Genomic DNA, 25,991 nt, shown 5'->3' on the forward strand with positions numbered 1-25,991 from the left:
ACTCCACCCAGAAAGACTCCTCCCCTTCAAATTTGATGGAGAAATCAAAAGCTTTCCAGACAAGAAGAAGTTAAGAGAATTCAGCACCACCAAACCAGCTTTACAACAAATGCTACAGGAACTTCTCTAGGTAGGAAACACAAGAGAAGGAAAAGACCTATAGAAAATAAACCCAAAATAATTAAGAAAATGGTAACAGGATCATATCATATGATCATATCAATAATTACCTTAAATGTAAATGGATTAAATGCACCAACCAAAAGACATAGACTTGCTGGTAGATGAAAACATGTGCATGTATGCATTTCCACTTAAATCACATCACTCGGCTTGACCCCTTCCCCAAATTGTATGCAATTATTTTATATTGTTGAGTTAATCATGTTTCCATTATGGCTTGCAATTGTCTTTTATTTTTTGTCTGGCTGTTGATTGTGAAAACTGATAAACATCTTTTACTATTGTGATCATGTAACTATTACTCACTTAATACCAAGATTGGTCAACAGAAAAATAGAATTCTGTATCACCAAAATTACGATCTAATAAAAAAATCTGTAATCCTGTAATCACTTTTTAAAATCCAGATGCATATCAGCATTATCTTGACATTTTTTTGAAAAATACAAATGCCCAGGTATTTTTGTTGTTGTTGTTGTTTTCTCCAGAGCTCCAGATATGTTTCTAATGAGCAGTCATGTTTAAAAACAACTGGACTGTATGATGATCTTTTACTTTGATTTAGTTCATTTCACTTTTTCTATTTCATATTCACTGCTCCCAATTCATTTAGTTTATGGTCTCCAATTTCTCCATCTCATTTTTTTAATTTTATTTCTTAAGCCTTTATCAAGTGTAATAGAAAAAACACTTGATAAAGGCTTGAGAAATATATATATAGGGCTTCACTTGTGGCTCAGCTGGTAAAGAATCCACCTGCAATGCGGGAGACCTGGGTCCAATTCCTGGGTTGGGAAGATTCCGTGGAGAAGTGAAAGGCTATCCACTCCTGTATTCTGGCCTGGAGAATTCCATGGACTGTATAGTCCATGGGGTTGCAAAGGGTCGGACAAGACTGAGTGACTTTCACTTTACTTCATATGTGTGTGTATATATATATATGAAAACTTAAGAATTTTTGCCAAACTAAAAAATTATGACATTTTCATTCCACTTGTTTGACTTAGTGTGAATAGAATGCTAGATTTCTAATTTAAAAAAAGATATGCAACAAAGGTTTACTGTGTAGCACAGGGAACTATAGTTAATATCTTGTATTAACCTATGATGGAAAATAATTTCAAAAATAATATATGTGTATTTGTGTAACTGAATCACCTTGCTGTACACCTAAAACATTGTAAGTCAACTATACTTCAATAATACATATATTTAAAATTCAAAAAAAAGTAAAAAATTATTAATTGAGCCTTACCTATGTGTCCTACACCTAACAACGGAAAGGCATATCCTCTGCCTTAAACTATAGGAAAATGTAAATTAGTGCTTTAAAAGAAGCCTGTGAAATCAATTAATGTAATCTACCACATCAACAGGCTAAAGAAGAAAAGCCACAGACCATGTCAATGAAAACAGAAAAGCTGTTGACAAACTCCACACACATATTACAAAAACTCTCAGTAAACTAGGCATAGGGAAGAAATTCTCAGTTTGTTAAAAACTATCTGCAAATAACTTACAACTAATATTATACTTACCAAAAAAAAAAAAAAAAAAAAAAAACGTAAAAGCTTCCCCACTAAAATAAGGAGAAAAAAAAAAAAAAAAACAAGGATATTTCCTTTTATCACTGTTTTTCAACTTCATACTGGACATCCTAGCTAATTCAATAAAACAAACAAACAACAAAAAAGAAGTATACTGATTAGGAAGAAAGAAAGAAAACTGTCTTTATTCACAGATTACATGTTAATCTATGTTTAAAATCTGAAAGAAAACCATGACAAAGGATTCCTGGAAGTGAAAAACAATTATAATAAGGTTGCAGGATATATGGTTAATATACAAAAGTCAATCACTTTTATGTATACCAATAATGAACAAGTGGAATTTGAAATTAAAAGTACAATACTATTTATATTAGCACCCAAAAAAAAATTAAGATAGAATCTAACAAAATATGTGCTTGATCTATATGATGAAAATGATAAAATGCTTGAGGAAAGAAGTCAAAAAAAAGTTAAATAAATGGAAAGATATTCTATATTCAGGGTTGAAAGTGAAGCAAAGTGAAGTGAAAGTTAATCACTCAGTTGTGTCCAACTCTTTGATACCCCATGGACTGTAGCCCACCAGGCTCCTCTGTCCATGGAATTCTCCAGCCAAGAATTCTGGAGTGGGTGGCCATTCCCTTCTCCAGGGGATCTTCCTGACCCAGGGATGGAACCCAGGTCTCCCACATTGCAGGCAGTTTCTTCAGTGTCTGAGGAAATACCATATTCAGAGTTAGAAATACTCAATGTTGTCAAGATGTCAGTCATCCCAACCTAATATACAGATTCAATAAAATCCCAATGAAAATGCCAGCAAGTTATTTCCTAATGTCAATAAAATGATTCTAAAATTTATATAGAGAGTCAAAAGACCCAGGATAATCAACATGATATTGAGGGAGAAGAAAAAATTAGAACTAATACTACTTGACTTCAAGACTCACTGCTGCTGATGCTAAGTCGCTTCAGTTGTGTCCAACTCTGTGTGACCCCATAGACGGCAGCCCACTGGGCTCCCCCATCCCTGGGATTCTCCAGGCAAGAACACTGGAGTGGGTTACCATTTCTTTCTCCAATGCATGAAAGAGAAAAGTGAAAGTGAAGTCGCTCAGTCGTGTCAGACTCCTAGCGACCCCATGGACTGCAGCCTACCAGGCTCCTCCGTCCACGGGATTTTCCAGGCAAGAGTACTGGAGTGGGTTGCCATTGCTTTCTTCAAGATTCACTAGAAAGATACAATAATTAAGACAGTGAGGTATTGGCAAAAGAATAAACAAACAGATCAATAGAACAGACTCCAGAAATAGACCCATGTAAATATAGTCAACTGCTCTTTGACAAAGGAGCAAAAGCAATACAATAAAGCAAATGGTGTTGGAAAAATTGGACATCCACATGCAAAAAATTAATCTATAAACAAATTTTACACCCTTCACAAAAATTAACCCAAAATGGAACTTTGACCAAAATGTGAGATTCAAAACTCTAATATTCTCAGAATATGACACAGGAGAAAATCTAGAACTTGGGTTTGGTGATGACTTTTTAGATATAATATCAAAGACATGATTCATATAATAAAGAATTGGTTAGCTGGACTTCATTACAGTTAAAAACTTCTGCCCTGTGAAGACACTGTCAGTAAAAAGACAAGCTACAGGGTGGGAGAAAATATTTGCAAAAGACAAATCTTATCAATGCCTGTTATCCAAAAATATTAAAAACAAAAACAAAAACTCTTCTGTCAACAATAAGAAAACAACTCAATTTAAAAATGGACCAAAGACCTTAAAAGACACTTCACAAAGAAAATATATTAATAGTACATAATCATAAGAAAAGAAATTCCTTGTCACACGTCATCAGGAAAATACAAATTAAAACAATGAAATACTACAGCACACTTGGAATGATCAAAATCCACTGGCAACACCAAATGCTGATGAGACTGGGAAGCAACAGAAACTCTCATTGATTGCTGATGGGAACACAAAGTGGTACAGCCACTTTGGAAGGTAGTTTGGCTCTTTCAACAAAACTAAGCGTTTCTCTTGCCATACAATCCAATAACTGTTATTAATCCTTGTTATTCCTTGTTATTTACCCAAAGGAGTTGAAACCTTATGCCTACAGAAAAATATGTACACAGAAGTTTATAGCAGCTTCATTCTTAATTAGCAAAACTTGGAAGCAGATACAATATTCTTCAGTACACAAATGGAAAATAAATGGTGGTACATTCAGACAATGGAATATTGTTTAGAACTAAAAAGAAATGAACTATCAAGCCACAAAAGGATATTAATAAAATTAAATGCATATTACTAAGTGAAAAAGCCAATCTGGAAAGCCAACTTGGAAGCAGATACAATATTCTTTAAGAAAATTAAATGCATATTACTAAGTGAAAAAGCCAATCTGGAAAAGCTACATCCTGTATGATTTCAACTATACAGTGTTCTAAAAGTGGTAAAACTATGGAAGCACTAAAAATATAAGAGATTTCCAATGATTAGGGGTTCAGAAGGGATGCACAAGTGGAGCACAGAGGATTTTTTATTTTCATAGAAGAGTGAAACTATTTTGCATGATATACAAATACATATATATGAATGTGTATGTATATATGAATGTGTATGTATATATATGTGTATGGAAAGAGTGCACTAAGTATGGTAGTTTGAGATTGGAAAATAATGACCAATAATTTGTGGCTGAGTAATAAAAATAGCATTAAATTATATTAACCATGCATGTATGGAATTGGAATTTAATTGAGAAGACATGATAGATTCACCACCTAAACATGTTTTCTTCTTCCCTGGTTACTTGAATAAGACACTTAGTATATTAATATGGACTTAATTGTTTCAAAGCCTCAGTCATTAGAAACAAATGATTATCTACTTAGGAGTAAAGAAAAAAAAATTGCAAGTATCTTTAAAGAGCTTAGGCTAGAAATTTTATTTTTTTTTATATTCCCAAAGTTTAGTTTACCTAATTGCAATTGATAATTTACCTTAAATTTTATAATATAAGTCAATCATTATGCAATAATCTGACAAAGTCCTGATATATCTTAAATTTTATCCTCAATATTGACCATATCTTTTTCTAAAACAATCTCCAACAAAGAATCTACCTGAAATTATTTCTGAATGAATATTATTTTTCTAAAAGAAAAAAAGCAGCTATTTTGGTAAATACTTTAGAGACCATAATATACATACAATGACAAAAATGTTTAAATAGACTTATGTAAAGTAATATAAAAACAGATTTTGAAAAGCCATGGTTTTTTTTCCTTAAAGTTTTAAAAGTCCTAATGGAACTTTTCCTAGTCATATAAAATGCCAAATATGTATTATTTCTTACTTTAAATACTTATTAAAAGACACAATATAGGTTTTCTGGTCTGTTGTTTCTTTGTTCATAAAGTTTTTCTCTGAAGTATTAGTGTGAAAAATGAAAGTGTTAGTCACTCAGTCATGCTCAACTCTGTGATCCCATGGACTGTAGCCTGCCAGGCCCTTCTGTCCATGAAATTCTCCAGGCAAGAATTCTGGAGTCGGTAACCATTCCTTTCTCCAAGGGATCTTCCCAACACAAGGATCAAACCTGGCTCTCCCGCACCATAGGCAGATTCTTTACCATCTAAACTACTAGGGAAGCCCATTAATAAAGATATTAACCATAAAAATGAACTTGTGAGGGATATTTGGTAAGAAAACAAAATTGACAAGTTTCATGTTAGTATGCCTGCACCATGGCTACAAGTTCACTGAAAGAAACTGAATGTAGGTCAGAATATACACCTTGCCAATCTCCTGTCTCTTATTTACAAAATGACTCTATAACCACTTTCACTTACTCCTTAGTTCAGAAAAGCAGATCACAACTGCATCATTTATGTGTTCCATAAATTGGCAACAGTGGATATTATTTAATCCCAAATGATGGCAACATGCGTTCCCAGTAAATTACTTTACACCAAGTTCAACTCACTAATATTTTAGTAGCTCAAGAAGACACCTGGAACAGTACAGGGACAAACTTACAATAGCACCCTGAAAACCAGAAAGCAAGCTGATAAGGACAAGAGTACGACTACTATAAACTAAATGCAGTATGCTAAAGAACAACTTCTATAGTTGACTGATATAGAATGTTATCTGCAATGTTATTCCATTCACATTTTCCCACAAGGTTTCATAGAGATTAATGGGATATTGAATACTGGGGTAGCCTGGTGGGCTGCCATCTATGGGGTCGCACAGAGTCGGACACGACTGAAGCAACTTAGCAGCAGCAACAGCAGCAATTCTGCCAAAAACAGACTATTGTATAACTCTTATGTGCAAAAATATACATATATGTTAGACCCATGGAAATTTCTTAGTAACAGAAACTAAATTAGAATAAACAACTACATTTCTTGAATGAGAGGAAAGAATTCTAAGGGATAGAAGAAAACAAAAAGAGTGCAAAGTGAGACGAATAAAGAGGATATCTCTCACTATAATTTTCATGTTTCAACAAACTTTTGCATCCTTAAAACAACACCATGACCAACATGCCCAAGTAAATAATTTTTGAAAAGTATCATTCCTACCTCTCTTTTGTACTGGTCAAAAGGGAGCATCCTCTTGGGATGATTTTCCGTAATCAGTGAATCTTCTATTCTTAATTTTCTCAAATTCATGGAGATATAAACCTGTGAATAAACCAGCAAGCAAAAGTACATTATCCAAGTGGCCCCTTTAATTGAGAATCCCCTAGAGATTTCTATTCTCTAATAGAGAATGTCCAAGTATATTTATATCCTGGCAAGTCACATACTGTGTAGCCAGTAAGTTTCCATGATTATTATATTACTACTATGACATTCACAATAATTGAGATTATTTTTATAAAATAGTGATCAACTAATCATAAAGAAAATAAAAGGTATACATTAAAACAAACATACGTCTTTAAAAATACATCTAAAAACAGTAATTGTAAACTATAAAAAGGATTTAAAGTTGCTCTTCATATAATGTTAGGAAAGTGTATTCTCTAATTCTGTATATAACTATTTTTGTAAAAGTTACTTTGAGTATGTGCTATAATATGCTAGAAAATGTACAAAGGGTGACTAAACAAACAATTCCTTTATAATAGTATACATAGTACCATAAATACATATATGAAAATCAAGTACAAATATCAAAGCTTTGCTTTAATACTTAGTATTAATGTTTGTTTTAATATTTAAAGCAAATAGTATTATTTGCTTTATTATTAAAGAGTATTTAATATTTTAATACTATATAGTATATATATACTATATATTTAATACTATATATATAATAACATATTTAAAGCAAATATATTATTAGCTTTATTATTAAATACTATTTAAAGCAAATAATATTAAACTACATTAGGGAGTAGTTTGTGTAGTCAGAAAGAAAGGCGTGCAAGTTGTGACTTACAAGTTCAGGCAAGGTGAAAAGGCCACGAAGTTATATTCCAGATCCAAGGAAATCTGTAACACTTGAAGATTACTTTTTCACAAGGTGAATAATTTCTGTTTGGTTTTGTAATTTCTCTAACACTTCAGAGGATGTGAGGTACATATTCCCTCATGGACATTCTGATTTAGACACCTCACACTTTTTGGCTGTTTCATAGAAATACACATGCAGAGAAAATGCCTAAAGCCCTGTTAGAATACACTCATCTTATTTCAACCTGTAATGTCATCAAAAGGTTATTTTAAATAATGAATTCATTTTAATTGCTTTAGATATTAGACCAACCAGTACTTTGGAGAGTTTTTCTTAAACAACTAATTTATAAGAAATCTCAATTTAAAAATCATGCAAAAGGTAAAACAAATGTCTCTATTGTTTTTCTCTACTCTCTCAGTTCAGTTGCTCAGTCGTGTTCGACTCTTTGCGACCCCATGAATTGCAGCATGTCAGGCCTCCCTGTCCATCACCAACTCCCAGAGTTCACCCAGACTCACGTCCATCAAGTCAGTGATGCCATCCAGCCATTTCATTCTCTGTCGTCCTCTTCTCCTCCTGCCCCCAATCCCTCCCAGCATCAGAGTCTTTTCCAATGAGTCAACTCTTCACATGAGGTGGCCAAAGTACTGGAGTTTCAGCTTTAGCATCAGTCCTTCCAAAGAAATCCCAGGACTGATCTCCTTCAGAATGGACTGGTTGGACCTCCTGGCAGACCAAGGGACTCTCAAGAGTCTTCTCCAACACCACAGTTCAAAAGCATCAAATTTAAACTAATTAAAAATATCATTCACTTATAAAATTGTCAAACAATACGTGGGTATATTAGGTAAAGCTCACATGTCCTGTTTCACCAGTCCCCAATCATTCTTTTCTGTTTCTCAGAGATAATATTTGAATAACCATCTTGGTCTTTTTCCTATGCAGTTGTACACACATTTATACAGTAGCAGTATGGATTTTTTAAATAAAAATGAGATCATACATAATACAGATTATTTTTACAAATTAAAAATTCCCTCACGGAGCAAAAAATCATGAATATATTTTCACGTTATCACAAGTCTACCTCATTCTTTTTTAAAGGGGGCAGAGTATTCTATACTACAGATGTACTAATATTTATACAAACATTTCCTAGAGATGCTTGTATATGTTGCTTTTAAAAATTCCTCTTAAAATATTCCTCTGGATATTCTTAAACAGAAGGAGCTGAGCACAAACACAAATATTTCTGTAGTTTGAATGTTTCTACAAGGGTTTCTAGTCCAAGGTATGTGCATTTAAAATTTTAATAGTTATTCTTAAATAGACCTTAAAAAAGCTTAGTTTATATTTCTTTCAGAAATGTATGAAAATATATATTACCATTCATATTCATTACTAGATATCATCAGTCCTTTTTTTTTTTTAACATGATATGCAATAAATGGTATTCACAGATGTGAATTATTTTGCCTTTAACTGATTTTCAATGAGATGGAACATTTTTTCCGGATACTTATTGACTTATTCTACTTAAGTTGAAATAGAAAGACTATCTTGTCACTAATTATGAAACAATTTTCTTTTCAAATGTAGTGTGTGGACACTTTTACCACATTTATTTGAACATCTTTAACTTCTAATATGGTATTATCCAGAGGTATCACATTATTTTTTGATACAAATAGCTAGCTAGCTTTTCCAAAAGCATTTAATAGTTTATGTTTTGTCTTCTGTTATAATCCCTTTAAAATCTCATTTTTCTTTAGCTTGCTTTGAGTCCATCTTAATAATGTACTTACATTTCATTAATTGTATTCTTATTTGTGCCTTATTTTATTAGTCAAGCTATAAGAAAACATTTGTCTAAAATTAAGTAGCACTTGTAATAAAGAAAAGACAACAGACACAACTGCACAATCTGTTATTTCCAATTCAGTCCCCGTGATACAATGTCAAGAAGTTTACATGGCCTAAAACTAGAATGTGCAGTTATACCCAATTACATAAATTCAAGATATCTAAACATTAAATATGTTCGTTCAGTCATTATTGGTCTATAAGACATCTCTAAAAATAACTTGATATTTTCCAAAAAGTCAAAGTTAGTATTTGTTACTACAGGTCTTTAAAACACAAATTTTAAAAGGAAATGGGGAAAGCAAGCCAGCAATCAATTCAATATGCTTGTGAATCCCACTGCTGTGCAGAGACATTCATCACTCAGGAGTGAATAAACTCCTCATCCTGCTTCTACCAGGGGGCATTATTGGCCCAACAGTGAACATTAAAGGAAGAGTGGAGCGGATTGCAGCTAGAGAATTAACAGGAGGAAATGAGAGAGAAGGAAAATATTGTTCTAATCATTCTTTGAGTCCTTATAATTATGAAGTTAAATCATTCCTTGAGGGTTATTATCATGATAGCCTTATAATAGAGAGGAAGCTGGCAGATTAGAATAAAATATGTTGTTTCTGGGCTTGTATAAAAAGTAAATTTAGAAAAAAGTAGCAAGAAAATGATTTCTTTTATAGAGAAACATCATTTTGACTTTAGCAATTCAGCAGTTGTTTATTAAGAGAAAATTTAGAACTAGAAGCCCTTTCCAAAGCAGTTTTGAGGAGATGTACAGGAAACAGGAACAAACATTTTGTTTTGGTCGTTGTTAATGGAATTGGACTCTTGATGATGTATTCTCCAGATGTTTATTACTTTTATTGTTATTATAATTCAAGTTAAATGCCTTTGGCATTGTTCTTTATATTTAGAGTGGTTTAGCCCATTTTCAAATCCTACAATCACAGTTCCTAAGACTCAGTAACTGGTTGAAAAAATAAACCAACTTAGTCTTATAAATAAGTTTAAGATCTCGAATCCAAACTCTGCCAACATCCCTCTCTTTAAATTCATTTGCATTTATATATAAATGTTTGTCATATTTATATTTTTTAAATAACATGGTAGTGAAAGTCACACAAGACAAAATTAATCCCTTTAAAGTAATTCAGTCATTTAGAGCATTTTTAATGTACTAAACTACTACCTTTATCTAGTTTCAAAACATCTCGTCATTCCCAAGCAAAATCCATTATCCTTCAGGCAAGTTTCTCCCCATTGCCCTCATCCTCAGGCAACCACAAATCTGTATTCTGTCTCTATGGACTCATCTTTTCTGGATATTTTATATAAATGGAGTCATACAATATAGGATCTTCTGTGTCAAGTTCTTTCATCTCAGAGGTTTTCTATATTGTAGCATACATCAGTGCTTCATCTACTTTTATATCAGAATAACTTCTATTATATATATAAATATATATATATATACACACCATAATTAATTCATCCATTCATCTGTTGATTGACATTTGGGCTGTTTCCACCTATATGTTCCTGTCTGAATGCCTGTTAACAAAATTCTTTTTGGTATATACCTAGGAGTGGAATTGTAGGGTCACATGGTAATCCTACATTGAACTTTTTGAGGAATCACCAATCTCTTTTACATGTAGGCTGAACCCTTCCCAACAGCTATATATAAGGATTCTAATTCCTCCACATTTCCACCAGCATTTGTTGTTTTTCTTTTGTTGTTGTTGTTATTGTTGCTGTTCTTTTGTGGTATGTGTGTTTTTAAATATATACCCTAAATCTTAGTGGGTATGAAATGGTACCTCATTGTGAATCTGACTTGGATTTCTCTAATAATTAATAAGGTAGACCATCTTTTCATGTGTTCACTGGCCATTTTTATATATTTGAAGAATGTCTATACAACACTTGCATTCCTAGAAAATAAAGTTTTAAAATTTAGTTTCTCTGCTATGATTTTTCTAACATCCATTCTATTTCTTTATCCTAAGAGCAAAAAAAAAAAAAAAAGGACTCTCACTGTTGTAATTTCCATTGAAGAGGAAAAGTTAAAATTTTACATAACCTCCTGTTCCTTCCGCCTCTGTAACTCAGCTTGTTCCTTGCAAAGTCTGGATCATGTAGGTCATGTAGTCTCAGAAAGTGGGGACTCACAATATTAGGAACTGGAGTTTATCTCACTCACCCTTGTCCTGCTCTTTGCAATCGCCCAACCTCTGCAAACCCACTTAATCATGCCTGTCAGTGTATAAAAACTCTGTAACCCTTTGTTCGTGACTCAGAGCTTGGAGTGTTAACTCTTCTGGGCCCACCAGTGTAATAAACTGAGTTCTCCAAGTCTCCAAGTGTGGTGCTTGGTTTTTCGAGTACTGGTTTCTGCAACATTTCTGGAGGCCCCAGTGAGATTCCAACCATGCCGGCCCCTTGAGCCACTGGACTGGTGGTTCAGCTGGGTCGGAGCGGAGGAGCCCCGAGATGAATGAGGAGGCATGCCACCTGGCAGTATTCCAGGTTCTCTTTCAGACTGGTGTTCTGACTCTGGATGGCTCAGCCCTGACCGGACTCATTGAAGGGATGGACCAACACACCAGGAATGGCCACAGGATCAGGTAAGGCCCTGGGGCCAGTCCCCAGTCAGATCCTATCCCAACAGGTAGAAGAGGAGACTGATCACCTCCTTCGGGCTCCCAGGAAGGGAGTATCAGATAGGACCTGAGGACTTAGGAAAAGGGAGGTACTGTGATAACCTCTGAGTGATTATGTATGCATGATCATTGATTGATGGAAGTGAAGGTGAGCTTCACAGTCCTCGGACTATAGAGCCTGAGAGGGTCCAAAACCTGTGGCTCCATGACGACTCCATAAGGCTGAAAGGTGGTGCCGGTCTCTGGGGGATTTGATCCCTCCCTGCAGGTCTGGTCTGGATTGGGGGTTTATACCGACCTGCCAATGCTAAGAGGCATCTTAAATCTCCCTTGCGAGAGTCACCAGGCAGACAAAAAATAAATGTGAAAGAGTGTGCAGCCTGATTCACTAGTGCTTCAGGCTCGATTGTATGGTTTCACAGCCTTCATGGCTATGGAGTCCAAGTGGGCCGTAAATGCAGTTCCATGGTGAACTCATATGGCTCAAGGTGGTGCCTGCCTCTGGGGGACCCAGTCCCTCTCTACGAGACAGATCCGGATCAGGGGTTTATACTAATCTGCCAATGCTGAGGCACCTAAATTCCACCCCTCCCTCAGGGACGTGGCCAAGCAGGCAACTGGATGGTCCCCTCTTTTGAGGGGGCACCCACGCTTGTTTGTCTTTATGCCATTGACTCACGGCAGGATACACAGGGAGGGAGAAATTATTGGTTACTGGTTATTCTTCTGTTGACTGACTCCTTGAGCTGACATCTAAGAGATTATGTTTTCCCCAAAACCCTGCCAGGTAGATTATATTTGTCAACACGGGTGGAAGTTCCTCTAAGCCAACAGTTTTAGATTGCATGATAAAGAACTTTAAGAAGGGCTTTTTAGGAGATTATGGAGTCAAGATGACCGTTAGAAAGCTTCATAACTTATGTGAGCTTGACTGGCCATCCTTTAATGTTGGATGGCTGCCAGAGGGCACGCTCAACCTGCCCACTGTCCAAGCAATGCACCAGGTAGTCACTGGGACTCCAAGGCATCCAGATCAGTTTCCACACATAGATTCCTGGCTTCTGATAGCACAGACCCTGCCCCCATAGGAAAGATTTTGCATGAATGAGCAGGGACAGAGTAGGGTATTTGTGGTCCAACCACTCAGAAAAAAGAAAGAAGAGAAAAAACCTATATTCCAGGGAGATCTAGTGGAAGACCCCTGCTGCCCCTGCCATACATTCCCGTCTTCACAAGCCCCAGCACAGCCAGCGCCAGACAGTCCACCTCCCTTCATGTCCCCCGCACCAACTCATAATCAAGACTCCAGCCTTGAGCCAGTAGGGAAGTGGCTCCGCTCAGCCAAACAATCTAACCAGCTGGCCACAGCCTGTGAGATGCCACTGCAAAACCTCAAGGTCCTCAACAAGTGAATGAGGATGGCTCAGTCCAGCCTGGTCAACTCCATCCTCTATTACCAGCCCTTCAGCACTACTGATCTGCTAAACTGGAAACACCATAACCCAGCATACTCTGATAAACCACAGGCTATGGTTGACCTCCTAGAGTCCATTTTCCACACCAATCAGCCCACATGGGACGACTGTCACCAGCTCCTGTGCTGGGGCTTATGTCTCTCTTCACCACTGAAGAAAGGAGACACATCTTGACAGAAGCCCAAAAATGGCTCCAAGGACAAGCCCCCACAGAGGTCTTAGTAGTAGAAGGATGGGCACAAGAAGCAATGCCAGAGACGAGACCTAACTGGGGTTTCGATACCAGAGAAGGATAAGAAACCCTGGGTCACTAACCGTGATCCCCTTCTACATGGACTATGAGTGGGAGTCAAAAAGTCCACCAATATGTCCAAAATTACAATGATATCCAAAAACCAGATAAGACTCCCACTGATTTCTATGAAAGACTGTGTGACGTGTCCTGGACATATACCCCATTCAACCCTGAGACACCCGAGAATCAGTGGATGATTAACACTGCCTTTGTGGCTCGATCCTGTGCAGACATCCAACGAAACCTCCAAAAGCTGGAAGGCTTCACTGGGAAGAATGCCACATAGCTCCTGGAGGTAGCAAATAAAGTCTTTGTGAACCGAGACCATGAAGCCCAACAAGAAACATTAAAAAAAAAAGAAAGAAAGAAAGAAAGAAAGAAACAGAAAGCAGCCCTGCTAGCAGCAGCATTGAGGAGCTCAGATCAAGTGAAACAGACTGTTCCCTCATGGCAATGGGAAACTAAGAAGAGACCACCACTACGCCATGACCAGTGTGCCTATTGCAGAGAGACTGGACACTTGAGGAATGAGTGCCCCCATCGCAGAAGGACAGCTAAAGGGTCGAAGAAGTTCAGTGGACCCAATAAAGAAAGATACCAGTGTGAGCTGGCCATCCAAAGCCTTATCAGCCTGGCAGGAGCAGAATCAGACCAGGGAAGACCGGGCTCCCTCATCATGGGCCCCCGGGAGCCCACAGTCACGATGAAAGCAGGGGGCCAATCAATGACTTTTATGGTAGATACCACAGCTGAACACTCCGTGGTAACCACACCTGTGACTCTCCTCAAAGGCCGAACAGCAACTATTGTTGGGGCTACAGGGGACATGGCAGCTCACTCATTTTGCAAGGCCCGTTCGTGTCAGCTAGGGGGCCATCTGGTGACTCATGAATTTCTCTACTTACCGGAATGCCCCATTCCCCTGCTGGGTAGAGACTTACTGGCAAAGCTGGGGGGAACAAATCACCTTTGCTCCCAGAAAACCTGTGAGCCTCACCCTGGGAAGCCAATCAGCTCTGATGATGGCCATGACCATGTCCAGGGAAGATTAATGGCATCTCTATTCCTCACAGAGGGAATAAATAAATCCCTCCAGACATCTAAAAGAATTCCCTGATGTCTGAGCAGAGAAGGGGCCCCCAGGTTTGGCCAAAAAACATGCCCCCATTGTAGTGGACCTGAGGCCAGTAGCTACTCCTGTTAGACAGAAACCATATCCAGTACCATGAGAGGTACACCTGGGAATTTGGGACCACATCCAGTGCTTATGAGATGCCGAGATCCTAATTGAATGTCAGTCTCCCTGGAACACTCTGCTCTTACCAGTCAAAAAGTCTGGAGGGAGTGACTACCATCCCATCCAGGACCTCCACACCATCAACAGTGCAGTGATCACCATCCGTCCAGTGATCCCAAATCCCTACACTCTCCTGAGTCTCTTACCCACTCAGGCAAGCTGGTTCACCTGCCTCAATCTCAAGGACACATTCTTCTGCCCCCAGCTGTCACTAGCCAGCCAGCCCTTGTTTACCTTTGAATGCAAAGACCCACACACTGGGAGAAAGACACAGCTGACTTGGACCCAACTGCCACAAGGCTTCAAAAACTCATCCACCCTGTTTGGCGAAGCCCTGTCTGCACACCTTGGTGCCTTTCCTGGAGAAACTTTCAACTGCACCCTACTCCAGTACATGGATGACCTGTTGCTACCAATAGTCCACCCAATGGGACTGCTGGAGAGGCACCATAGCCCTGTTGGCTCTACTCTCCACCACAGGGTACAAGGTGTCATGGAAAAAGGCTCAGATCTGCAGACAGGAGGTCAAGTACCTTGGTTTTGTCATGTCAAAAGGGCATTGGGCACTCGGACATGAGAGGAAGCAAGCCATCTGTTCAATCCTTGACCAAACACCAAGAAAGAAGTCTGTGAGTTCCTCGGGGCTGCCAGATGCTGCCGGATCTGGACACCAGGTTTCTGTGAAAATGCCAAGCCTTTGTTTAAAGCCACAGCAGGGTCTGGTAAGGACCCCCTGGAGTGGGGACCTGAACGGGAAAAGGCCTTCAAGGAGATAAAGAGACTCTTGACCAGTGCTCCAGCATTAGGGCTGCCAGATGTGACACGGGACTTTAACCTCTTTGTACATGAGAGAAACTGCACCACACTGGGGGTCCTCACACTAACAGTGGGGCCGTGGCAGTGCCTGGTCACACACCTGTCCAAACGACAGGATCCAGTGGCCACAGGATGGCCACCATGCCTCTGGGCATTAGCTGCCACTGTGGTTTTGGTCAGAGAAGCAGATAAGCTTACTCTAGGACAAAACGTAAAAGTTCCCCAAGCTACTACTGCCCTGATGAACAGCCAGGGGCATAAGTGGCTGACCAACTCCAGGATGATTCACTATCAAGGACTGCCTTGTGAAAACCCACAGGTCCAACTTGAGACTGTGCGGATGCTGAACTCCACCACTGTTTTACTTACACAAGCGGGAACCCCCGATCATAACTGTGAGGAGGTCATAGATGAAATTTACTTGAGCAGGCCAGACCTGATGGGCATTCCCCTCCAGAGCTAGAACTGTTCACCTACAGAAGGAGTTTTATCCACGATGGGCAGCGCAAAGCAAGCTCTGCCATAACAACAACTGACAAGATAGTGAAGGCTGAGACCTTGCCACAAAGATGGTCAGCATAACGGGCTGAGCTATGGGCACTCACCCAGGTGCTAAGGCATGCCAAAGGGAAACGACTCAACGTCCATACCGGTTCAAGGTATGCCTTTGCTACTTTGCTAATGGTTCATGGAGCCATTTATCAAGAAAGGGGACTACTGACAGAGGGGAAAGGAGATAAAAAATAAATACTTCCGCTGTTAGAAGCAGTCTGGAAGCCTTCCCAAGTGGCAGTCATCCATTGTAAAGGCCATTAGCAAGGAACTGATCCAATCAGCAAAGGAAATCAGTTGGCTAACCAGGCAGCCAAGGAGGCGGTGACCCAACCGAGCCCCACAGTGGGCCCTGAGTCAATCTTTAAGGTCGTCTTGGCACCAGAATTGCCTCCATCCCTGAGATATACCAAGGAAGAAGATCAATGGGCTCTCAATGAGGGAGGAATAAAAGAAAAGGAGGGCTGGTGGAAGCTCCCAGACCGAAGACTCTTTGTCCCCAGCAATATAGCAGTCCAGCTGGTAAAACAACATCATGAGACAGCTCATTTAGGAAAAAGTGAACTGGAGAGCTTACTGAGCTGCTACTGTTTCATTCCTAAGCTCCCAACCCTGTGTGCCCAGATCAGTGCTAGATGTGTGACTTGTGCACAAAACAATGCCAGCCAGGGGCCAAGACCAACCCAGGGGTGCAGACAGTTGGGACACTGCCCTTTGAAGATCTAGAAGTGTACTTTACTGAAGTCAAGCTCTATAGGGTCTATAAGTATTTACTTGTGGTAGTCTGCACCTACTCGGGATGGATTGTAGCCTACCCCATGCGCACTGAATGGGCACAAGAAGTGACCAAGGCCCTACTAAGAGACATGGGCTGCCTGAGATATGGGCTTCCTCTCTCCATAGGGTCTGACAGTGGGCCAGCTTTTGTGTCTGAGATAATCCAAGCTTTATTCAGGACACTGGGAATCAAATGAAAGCTTCACACTGCTTACGGGTCACAGAGCTCAGAGAAAACTGAACGCATGAATTGGACCCTCAAGACTTCATTAGCTAAACTCTGTCAGTAGACCCAGTTATCTTGGGTCGACATGTTACCCCTAGCCTTACTGCGAGTTAGATACACCCGAGGTCCTCAGGCTATTCTCCCTTTGAGATCTTATATGGGAGAACATCTCCAGTGATAGGAAAAAACTTAAGGGAAACCCCCAATAACTAGCTGACCTGGAGATGTCTTGACACCTCCAGGCCCTGGGAAAAGTCTTTCATCATATCACCCAAGAAACCTTAGAAAGGGCACTCATTCCTTTGGGCAATTGAGTTCGTCCCTATCAGCCAGGAGATGAGGTATGGGTAAAAGATTGAAAAAAGGAACCACTTTAGCCAGTTTGGACAGGCCCTCACATGGTCATCCTGGCAACCCCTACTGCTGTTAAAGTTATAGGTGTCATCCCTTGGATCCACCACACCAGAGTCAAGAAGGCAGCAGCTTTCTGTGATGAGGACACTTGGAAAACAGTTCGGGACCCCGAAAACCCCCTAAGGTCTGGTTCCAAAAACAATGGTCCTCACCCATGAAGGATGCTGAGCCCTGCTCTAGTCACTCCAGAAGCTGACTAGTCAATGCACAGCAGAAGCTTGATGTTTCTTCAGCCTTCCTCCAGCCACACTCCAGCAAATGGCTGGTCAATGCACAGCAGAAGCCTGAGGATCTGGCTGTCAAAATATCAATGGATTTTTACTGTCAGCCCTGATTGGTATTATTGCTGTGCTCTTCGCTATAGTACTAGCTTCAGTCACACCCCAGGACTGGGATTTGGGTCAGAAGCTGCAGTTAGCTGTTATCTCACAGTAGTGGGAAGCTCATTCTTATTAGATGTCTCTTATGATAGATTTTCCCTACTAACTAAATTGCTCACAGTATAGCTGAACCCCCTTCATGATAGACTCAGTTGCTACAGCCATGACAGCCCAAAGATGGGGAGAAAACCTTTTGCTAGTGTTCAGTTATCTGTTATGTGCAGGCTGCCTTGCAGGCTTTTGGTGTCCCTTGCTGTTACAGATGGTGACGTTCCTTATCCATCATGCACCTGTCAACATTACAGCCAACTCTTGGAAAATCACTTACTTAACCATCAGCTAGAGCAATGTATAGATAGCCAATCCTACAGGCCGATCAGCTACTGCCTTCATAACCATGCGATGTATATCCAGGGGCCTGGGTGCCAAAGATGTTTTCAAGCTATGCCTCCCACTGCCACTACCTTTCTCCCACCAGAGGATCCAAATCCCAGGTAGTATCCCAACCCATGGCATTGCCATCATGCCCCTGTGCCCTGTCTACCCCCTAATGCCAAGCAGATGTTACAACCCAGAACAGGTGTCTCTCTGCCAAATAAGTGGAAAAACCTACTAGACTGTGACAACAATGTAGACAGACAAAATCATGGACCAACTCTACCCTAAAATATCAGGCTCTGCCTGTTGGCAGCATGACCCAGGTTATAGAGTTAACTCCCCCTTAAACCCTCATCTGTACCAGGTTCTCAGTGCAACTCATCACCTTCTTGATGACACCAACCCCCAGCTGGCCAGCGATTGCTGGCTTTGCTTATCCTTAGGAGCTCCATGGTACTTAGCTACACCAGAATCATTGAATAATGCAACAGCCATGGGAACTCCTATAGATCACCTTCACAAGAGTCAGTCTTAAGGACAATTGAGTTAACTCAAAAGGCTCCAAAACGCTTTACAAATGATGGAAGAACTCAACTTATAGGCAATTTAACCAGGGACGAATATATTTAAACTTTAAAAGGTGAGTGGCCCACTCATCCTCCCACAAACACAATATGGTGTTGCCCCCATCAAGGCCTTTTCTTTGTTTGCGGGACAGATGCTTACTTATGTCTACCAGTCAACTGGATGGGTATCTGCACCTTAGCTTTCCTCACTCCCCAAGTGAATATTGTCCCTAACAACCAGACTCTCACCGTACCTCTGGCAGCACATACGTGGTCAAAAAGAGCCATCCAAATTATACCCCTACTATTTGATTGGGAATTATGCCTGGGAATGGTATGGGAATAGGAGGAATTGCTTCATCAACCACCTTCTGTCATACACTATCCAAGGACTTCACAGATGACATTGAGAGGGTAGTCAAATCTTTAGTGGCCTTACAGGACCAACTAGATTCCCTGGTTGAGGTGATTTTACAGAATAGGAAAGGGCTAGACCTACTGAAAAGGGAGGACTCTGCCTCTTCTTGAATGAAGAATGTTGCTTTTATGTAAACCAAACAGGAATAGTCAGGGACATGGCCCAACAGCTAAAGGAACAAATCATAAAAAGGAGAGAGGAACTAGCAAATTCCTGGGGTAATTGGAACAATATCTGGATCTGGGCATGGTGGCTTCTCCCTTTAACCAGTCCTCTCTTAATGTTCTTTGCAGTGCTCTTGATTGGCCCTTGTATTCTCAATACTATTACCCAGTTCATAACCTCTCGAATTGAATCTATAAACTTATGAATGGTAATAGCTCAATATAGCCCCCTAAACGATGGGGAGCTCTGAATATCCTACCAAAACATGAGATGATGCTTTCTACAATGATAGAAGCATCAAGAGGGGAGAATGAAGAGGAAAAGTTACAATTTTACATAACCTCCTGCTCCTTCTGCCTCTGTAACTCAGCTTGTTCCTTGCAAAGTCTGGATCACATAGGTCATGTAGTCTCAGAAAGTGGGGACTCACAATGCTAGGAACTGGAGTTTATCTCACTCACCCTTTCCTGCTCTTTGCAATTGCCCAGCCCCTGCAAACCCACTTAATCATGCCTGTCCATGTATAAAAACTCTGTAACCTTTTGTTTGTGGCTCAGAGCTTGGAGTGTTAACTCTTCTGGGCCTGTCCCGCGTAATAAACCTGAGTTCTCCAACTCTCCAAGTGTGGTGCTTGGTTTCTCAAGTACTGGTTTCTGCAACACCATGATCTTTCATTTCAATTCAGAAGATGTAGGCAAAATGCCCCAGGAACACATAATCTGGAAGGCTTTTTAGGCCTCACAATTTGAGAAAGCACCCAACTAAGTCTTTGGAGGCTAATCAGGAAATTGTGTGCACTAAAAATGGTTTTACTCTTTATGCTCATATGGTGAGGTGGAGATGTAATTAAAGACATTTAAGTCATAAGTGAAAGGTAACAACAGCTGAGTGACAACTAATGTGGTATAAAATCCAGCAAACAGCCTTTTCTTTTCCGTGAATTTCAGTTGCCCTAAGGCATGTCTCACTTCACAGTCAGAGCTGAACATCTGAAAAACAAATCTTGGCTGAAGTCTGCCTCCACTTGTTCCCAGGAATTTAACATTTATTAGATACACGGAGAAGTTTCTTTTCATTCAATTTAGTCACTCAGTCATGTCCGATTCTTTGCAACACCATAGACTGCAGCACACCAGGCTTCCCTGTCTCTCACCAACTCCCGGAATTTGTTCAAACTCATGTCCATCAAGTTGGTGATGCCATCCAACCATCTCATCCTCTGTCATCCCCTTCTCCACCTGCCTTCAACCTTTCCCAGCATCAGGCTTTTTTCCAATGATTTGGTTCTTCGCATCAGGTGGCCAAAGTATTGGACTTTCAGCCTTAGCAATCAGTCCTTCCAATGAATATTCAAGATTGATTTCCTTTAGGATCGACTGGTTTGATCTCCTTGAAGTCCAAGGGACTCTCAAGAGTTTTCGCCAACATCACAGTTCTTTTCATTAGTAAAGTAATGTCTTAAACATATATTGTGTCAGATCACATATCTAAAATTCCTATCAATGTATCAGGGACAAGCCTTTCTTCATATATCTCTTCCTCCAAAATTGTATGTCTATTACCTAAAAACATTTTGGCTTCCAAGTTGACTTAATTGCTCTTATAATACATGGAACTCTACTCAATGTTATGTGACAGCTTGGATAGGAGGGGGGTTGTGGGAGAATGGATACAAATATATTACAAAATAAAAAGTTTGAAGTTTGGAAAAAAAAGAAACCATATTATTGGTTTTGAAAGTAACTTCTAATTGACTTTTTTAATTAAAAATATAGAAGGTTTTAGAGATTTGGTTCATCCATTTGTTTATTCACCCAAAAATACTTTTAAATGTCTCATAGAGGCTAGACGCCATTCTAGGCTTTGGAGATTTAAAATCAATCCAACACAGTCCTGTCCCTTAGGAAGTTTACAGTTTAGTCAAACAGACAAAACAAGGAAATGGGGAATTGTAGTAGGTTAAATGCTAAGATCATTATAAACTCAAGGTGCTATAGAGAAGAGGAAGAACAAGTATCCTAGATAGAAGGACTCAAGACAGTTTTCCAGGAAAAGGGGGAACTTGAGCTAAATCTTACAGAACAGATAAAGCACAGAAATGTAATAGAAATTCTCTTTGTGAATACAATGCCTCCGCTAGCTGAAGACGTTTGAGATGCTCTCTCTCATCATCTATCACAACGCTTAACCTTTTACTGCATATGCTGTCCTCTGCCTCGAGATTCCCGTTGATGGCAGCCATAGCACCATGTTTTCACCCAAAGCATACAGGGTGATAAAATTCATGGTCACAGTTGTTTTTTGTTCTCACCAAATTCAAACGTATGAATTGAGGGGAAGCTTTAAGAATACATAGACTGCTACCAAAGTAACTACACATATTGAAAAGAATAGTGTTTTGTTGCTGTTAATTTATTACTAATGGTTGAAAAGTTAAGACTAAGCATGTACCATTTAAGTGGCGCTAGTGGTAAAGACGGAGAAGGCAATGGCACCCCACTCCAATACTCTTGCCTGGAAAATCCCAGGGACGGAGGAGCCTGGTAAGCTGCAGTCCATGGGGTCGCAAAGAGTCAGACACGACTGAGTGACTTCACTTTCACTTTTCACTTTCATGCATTGGAGAAGGAAATGGCAACCCACTCCAGTGTTCTTGCCTGGAGAATCCCAGGGATGGGGGAGCCTGGTGGGCTGCCGTCTATGGGGTCGCAGAGAGTCAGACACGACTGAAGCGACTTAGCAGCAGCAGCAGCAGTGGTAAAGAACCCACCTGCCAATGCAAGAGACATAAGAGATGTGGGTTCTGTCCCTGGGTCTGGAAGATCCTGGGAGAAGGAAACGGCAAGCCATTCCAGCATTCTCCCCTAGGGAATCACATGGACAGAAACCTGGCAGGCTACAGTCCACGGGGCTGCAAAGAGTTGCATGTGACTGAAGCAACGTAGCAGCACATGGACCCTTAAAGCAGTTACATGTTAAGATAAAGTCTATCATGCAGAGCAACTTCTTATGGATAAATTCCAAATTTATATAGCAAATCAGCATTAAAAACTCAATCATTTGCTTCTAATATTAAAACTATTTGACTGAAATCAAAATTACTGAGTATATAGAGCATATTTTTTTCCAATAAATTTAACATGATCATTACTTTTACCCTGAATTTGGTCCCTATTGTGCCTAAAATCCTTTGAAGAGATCTTTGAGCTTTCTAAACATTACTTCCTAGATACTAGTGGATCCTTGTTTAATCAATGTGGATGATGGAATAACATATTTTTACTCTTCTGGGAAGCATTTCTTTCTCTTCAGAGAATGATAGTAATGTATTTTTCTGCTTAAAAATTCACAATGCTAACACAGACTCACACAAAATAACAACATCTCTTTCCTTCACTCATCTATTGACAAATCTAATTGTAACCATTTAGCAATGGTTACATTAGCAATAGGGTAAATAATAGTAAATAATAGTTTTTCCTATATTAGTTATCTGAAAACATTGAGTAATTAATACCTATAGCCAGGCTTGCGGAATTCATGTATATTTGTGCTTTGCTTTGCCTTACATTAATGTCATAAATTTATATCTACTACTTGCCCTGAAGCAATATCAGTGATGATACCTGTTACTTGTTCAGTGGGAAAATCTAATCACTATCAAAGTACTCCATGTTATAAATTAAAAGTCAGAGCAGATATGTTCCTTGGAAGGAAGATTAACTCCACCCAGAAAATGAAGCAAACTCAAAATGTTTATAAGCCCACATGATTTATTCTATATATCTCAAGCTGCCTAAGGCAATTATAAATGACAGATGAAACACAAAAGTCTTGAGGTAAAAGATGAGAGAAAATAACGGGTAATAGGACAAATAGGGAATACATGATTAACATATTTGCTTTTCTTGTCTTGTTTAGAACCAAAAGGGAATCAATGGATTCTAGTAAATACCACCTATACTGTATATTAGTAGCATTCAGTTCAGTTCAGTCACTCAGTCACGTTCAATTCTTTGTGATGCCATGGACTGCAGCACAGCAGGCTGTGGACATGGAACAACAGACTGGTTCCGAATAGGAAAAGGAGTATGTCAAGGCTGTATACTGTCACTATGCTTATTTAACTTACATTCAGAGTACATCATGCTGGGCTGGATGAAGCACAAGCTGAAATCAAGATTGCTGGGAGAAATATCAATAACCTCAGATATGCAGATAACAGCACCCTTATGGCAGAAAGCAAAGAAGAACTAAGGAGCCTCTTGATGAAAATGAAAGAGGAGAGTGAAAAAGATAGCTTAAATCTCAGAATTCTGAAAACTAAGATCATGGCATCTGGTCCCATCACTTCATGGCAGATAGAATGGAAACAATGGAATCAGTGACAGACTTTATTTTGGGGGGCTCCAAAATCACCATTCAATATCACAGTAATCCAAGTCTATGCCCCAATCAGTAATGCTGAAGAAGTGAAGTTGAATGGTTCTATGAAGACCTACAAGACCTTCTAGAACTAACACCAAAAAATATGTCCTTTTCATTATAGGGGACTGGAATGCGAAAGTAGGAAGTCAAGAAATACCTGGGGTAACAGGCAAATTTGGCCTTGGAATACAGAATGAAGCAGGGCAAAGGCTAATAGAGTTTTGCCAAGAGAACACACTCATGCTGGCAAAGATTGAAGGCAGAAGGAAAAGGGCCCGACAGAGGATGAGATGGTTGGATGGTATCACTGACTCAATGGCCATGAGTTGAGTAAACCCTGGGAGTTGGTGATGGACAGGGAGGCCTGCTGTTCCATGTCCAGTTCTAACTGTTGCTTCCTGACCTGCATACAGATTTCTCAAGAGGCAGGTCAGATGGTCTGGTATTCCATCTCTTGAAGACATGGACAGTTTGTTATGATCCACACAGTCAAAAGTTTTGGCATAGTCAATAAAGCAGAAGTAGATGTTTTTCTGGAACTCTCTTGCTTTTTCCATGATCCAGCGGATGTTGGCAATTTGATCTCTGGTTCCTCTGCGTTTTCCAAATCCAGCTTGAACATCTAGAGCTTGGCTTGGAGAATTTTGAGCATTACTTTACTAGCATGAGAGATGAGTGCAATTGTGCAGGAATTTGAACATTCTTTGAGCATTTCTTCAGGATTGGAATGAAAAATGACCTTTTCCAGTCTTGTGGCCACTGCTGAGCATTCCAAATTTGTTGGCATATTGAGTGCACCACTTTAACAGCATCATCTTTCAGGATTTGAAATAGCTCAACTGGAATTCCATCACCTCCACTAGCTTTGCTCACAGTGCTGCTTCCTAAGGCCCACTTGACCTCGCATTCTAGGATTTCTGGCTCTAGGTGACTGATCACACCATTGTGATTATCTGGGTCATGAAGATCTTTTTTGTGTAGTCCTTCTGTGTATTCTTGCCACCTCTTCTTAATATCTTCTGCTTCTGTTAGGTCCATACCATTTCTGTCCTTTATTTTGCCCATCTTTACATGAAATATTTCCTTGGTATTTCTAATTTTCTTGAAGAGATTTCTAGTCTTTCCCATTCTATTCTTTGCCTCTCTTTGCACTGATCACTAAGGAAGGCTTTCTCATCTCTTCTTGCTATTCTTTGGAAATCTGCATTCAAATGGGTATATCTTTCCTTTTCTCCTTTGCCTTTTGCTTTTCTTCTTTTCACAGCTATTTGTAAGGCCTCCTCAGACAGCCATTTTGCTTTCTTGCATTTCTTTGTTTTGGAGATGGTCTTGATCACTGCCTCCTGTACAACGTCACGAACGTCCATCCATAGTTCTTCAGGAATTCTGTCTATCACATCTAACCCCTTGAACCTATTTCTCACTTCCACTGTATAATGGTAAGGGATTTGATTTAGGTCATACCTGAATAGTCTAGTCGTTTTCCCTACTTTCTTCAATTTAAGTCTGAATTTGGCAATAAGGAGTTTATGGTCTGAGCCACAGTCAGCTCCTGGTCTTGTTTTTGCTGACTGTATAGAGCTTCTCCATCTTTGGCTGCAAAGAATATAATCAATCTGATTTTGGTGTTGACCATCTGGTGATGTCCATGTGTAGAGTCTTCTCTTGTGTTGTTGGAAGAGGGTGTTTGTTATACCAATGTGTTCTCTTAACAGAATCTATTAGCCTTTGCCCTGCTTCATTCTGTATTCCAAGGCCAAATTTGCCTGTTACCCCAGGTATTTCTTGACTTCCTACTTTCACATTCCAGTCCCCTATAATGAAAAGGACATATTTTTTGGTGTTAGTTCTAGAAGGTCTTGTAGGTCTTCATAGAACCATTCAACTTCAGCTTCTTCAGCATTACTGATTGGGGCATAGACTTGGATTACTGTGATATTGAATGGTTTGCCTTGAAAACAAACAAGAGATCATTCTGTCGTTTTTGAGATTGCATCCAAGTACTGCATTTCATACTCATTTGTTGACTATGATGGCTACTCCATTTCTTCTA

The 25,991-nt window shown here is 39.6% G+C and overlaps 1 long non-coding RNA gene across 2 annotated transcripts; it reads right to left on the reverse strand.

The window, feature by feature from the left end:
• Positions 1-1,898: 1,898 nt before the first annotated feature.
• On the reverse strand, positions 1,899-7,344 carry LOC129619738 (uncharacterized). Of its 2 annotated transcripts, XR_008698071.1 has the most exons (4): positions 7,214-7,344; positions 6,349-6,450; positions 2,681-2,961; positions 1,899-2,446 (listed from the first exon to the last, which is right to left on the reverse strand). It is a non-coding gene; the product is annotated as an uncharacterized LOC129619738 (long non-coding RNA). The 2 variants fall into 2 exon arrangements; XR_008698072.1 differs by lacking the exon at positions 2,681-2,961.
• Between the last annotated feature and the right edge of the window lie 18,647 nt (positions 7,345-25,991).

This window comes from Bubalus kerabau, chromosome 9, assembly GCF_029407905.1.
Source record: "Bubalus kerabau isolate K-KA32 ecotype Philippines breed swamp buffalo chromosome 9, PCC_UOA_SB_1v2, whole genome shotgun sequence".
Lineage (NCBI taxonomy): Eukaryota > Metazoa > Chordata > Mammalia > Artiodactyla > Bovidae > Bubalus > Bubalus kerabau.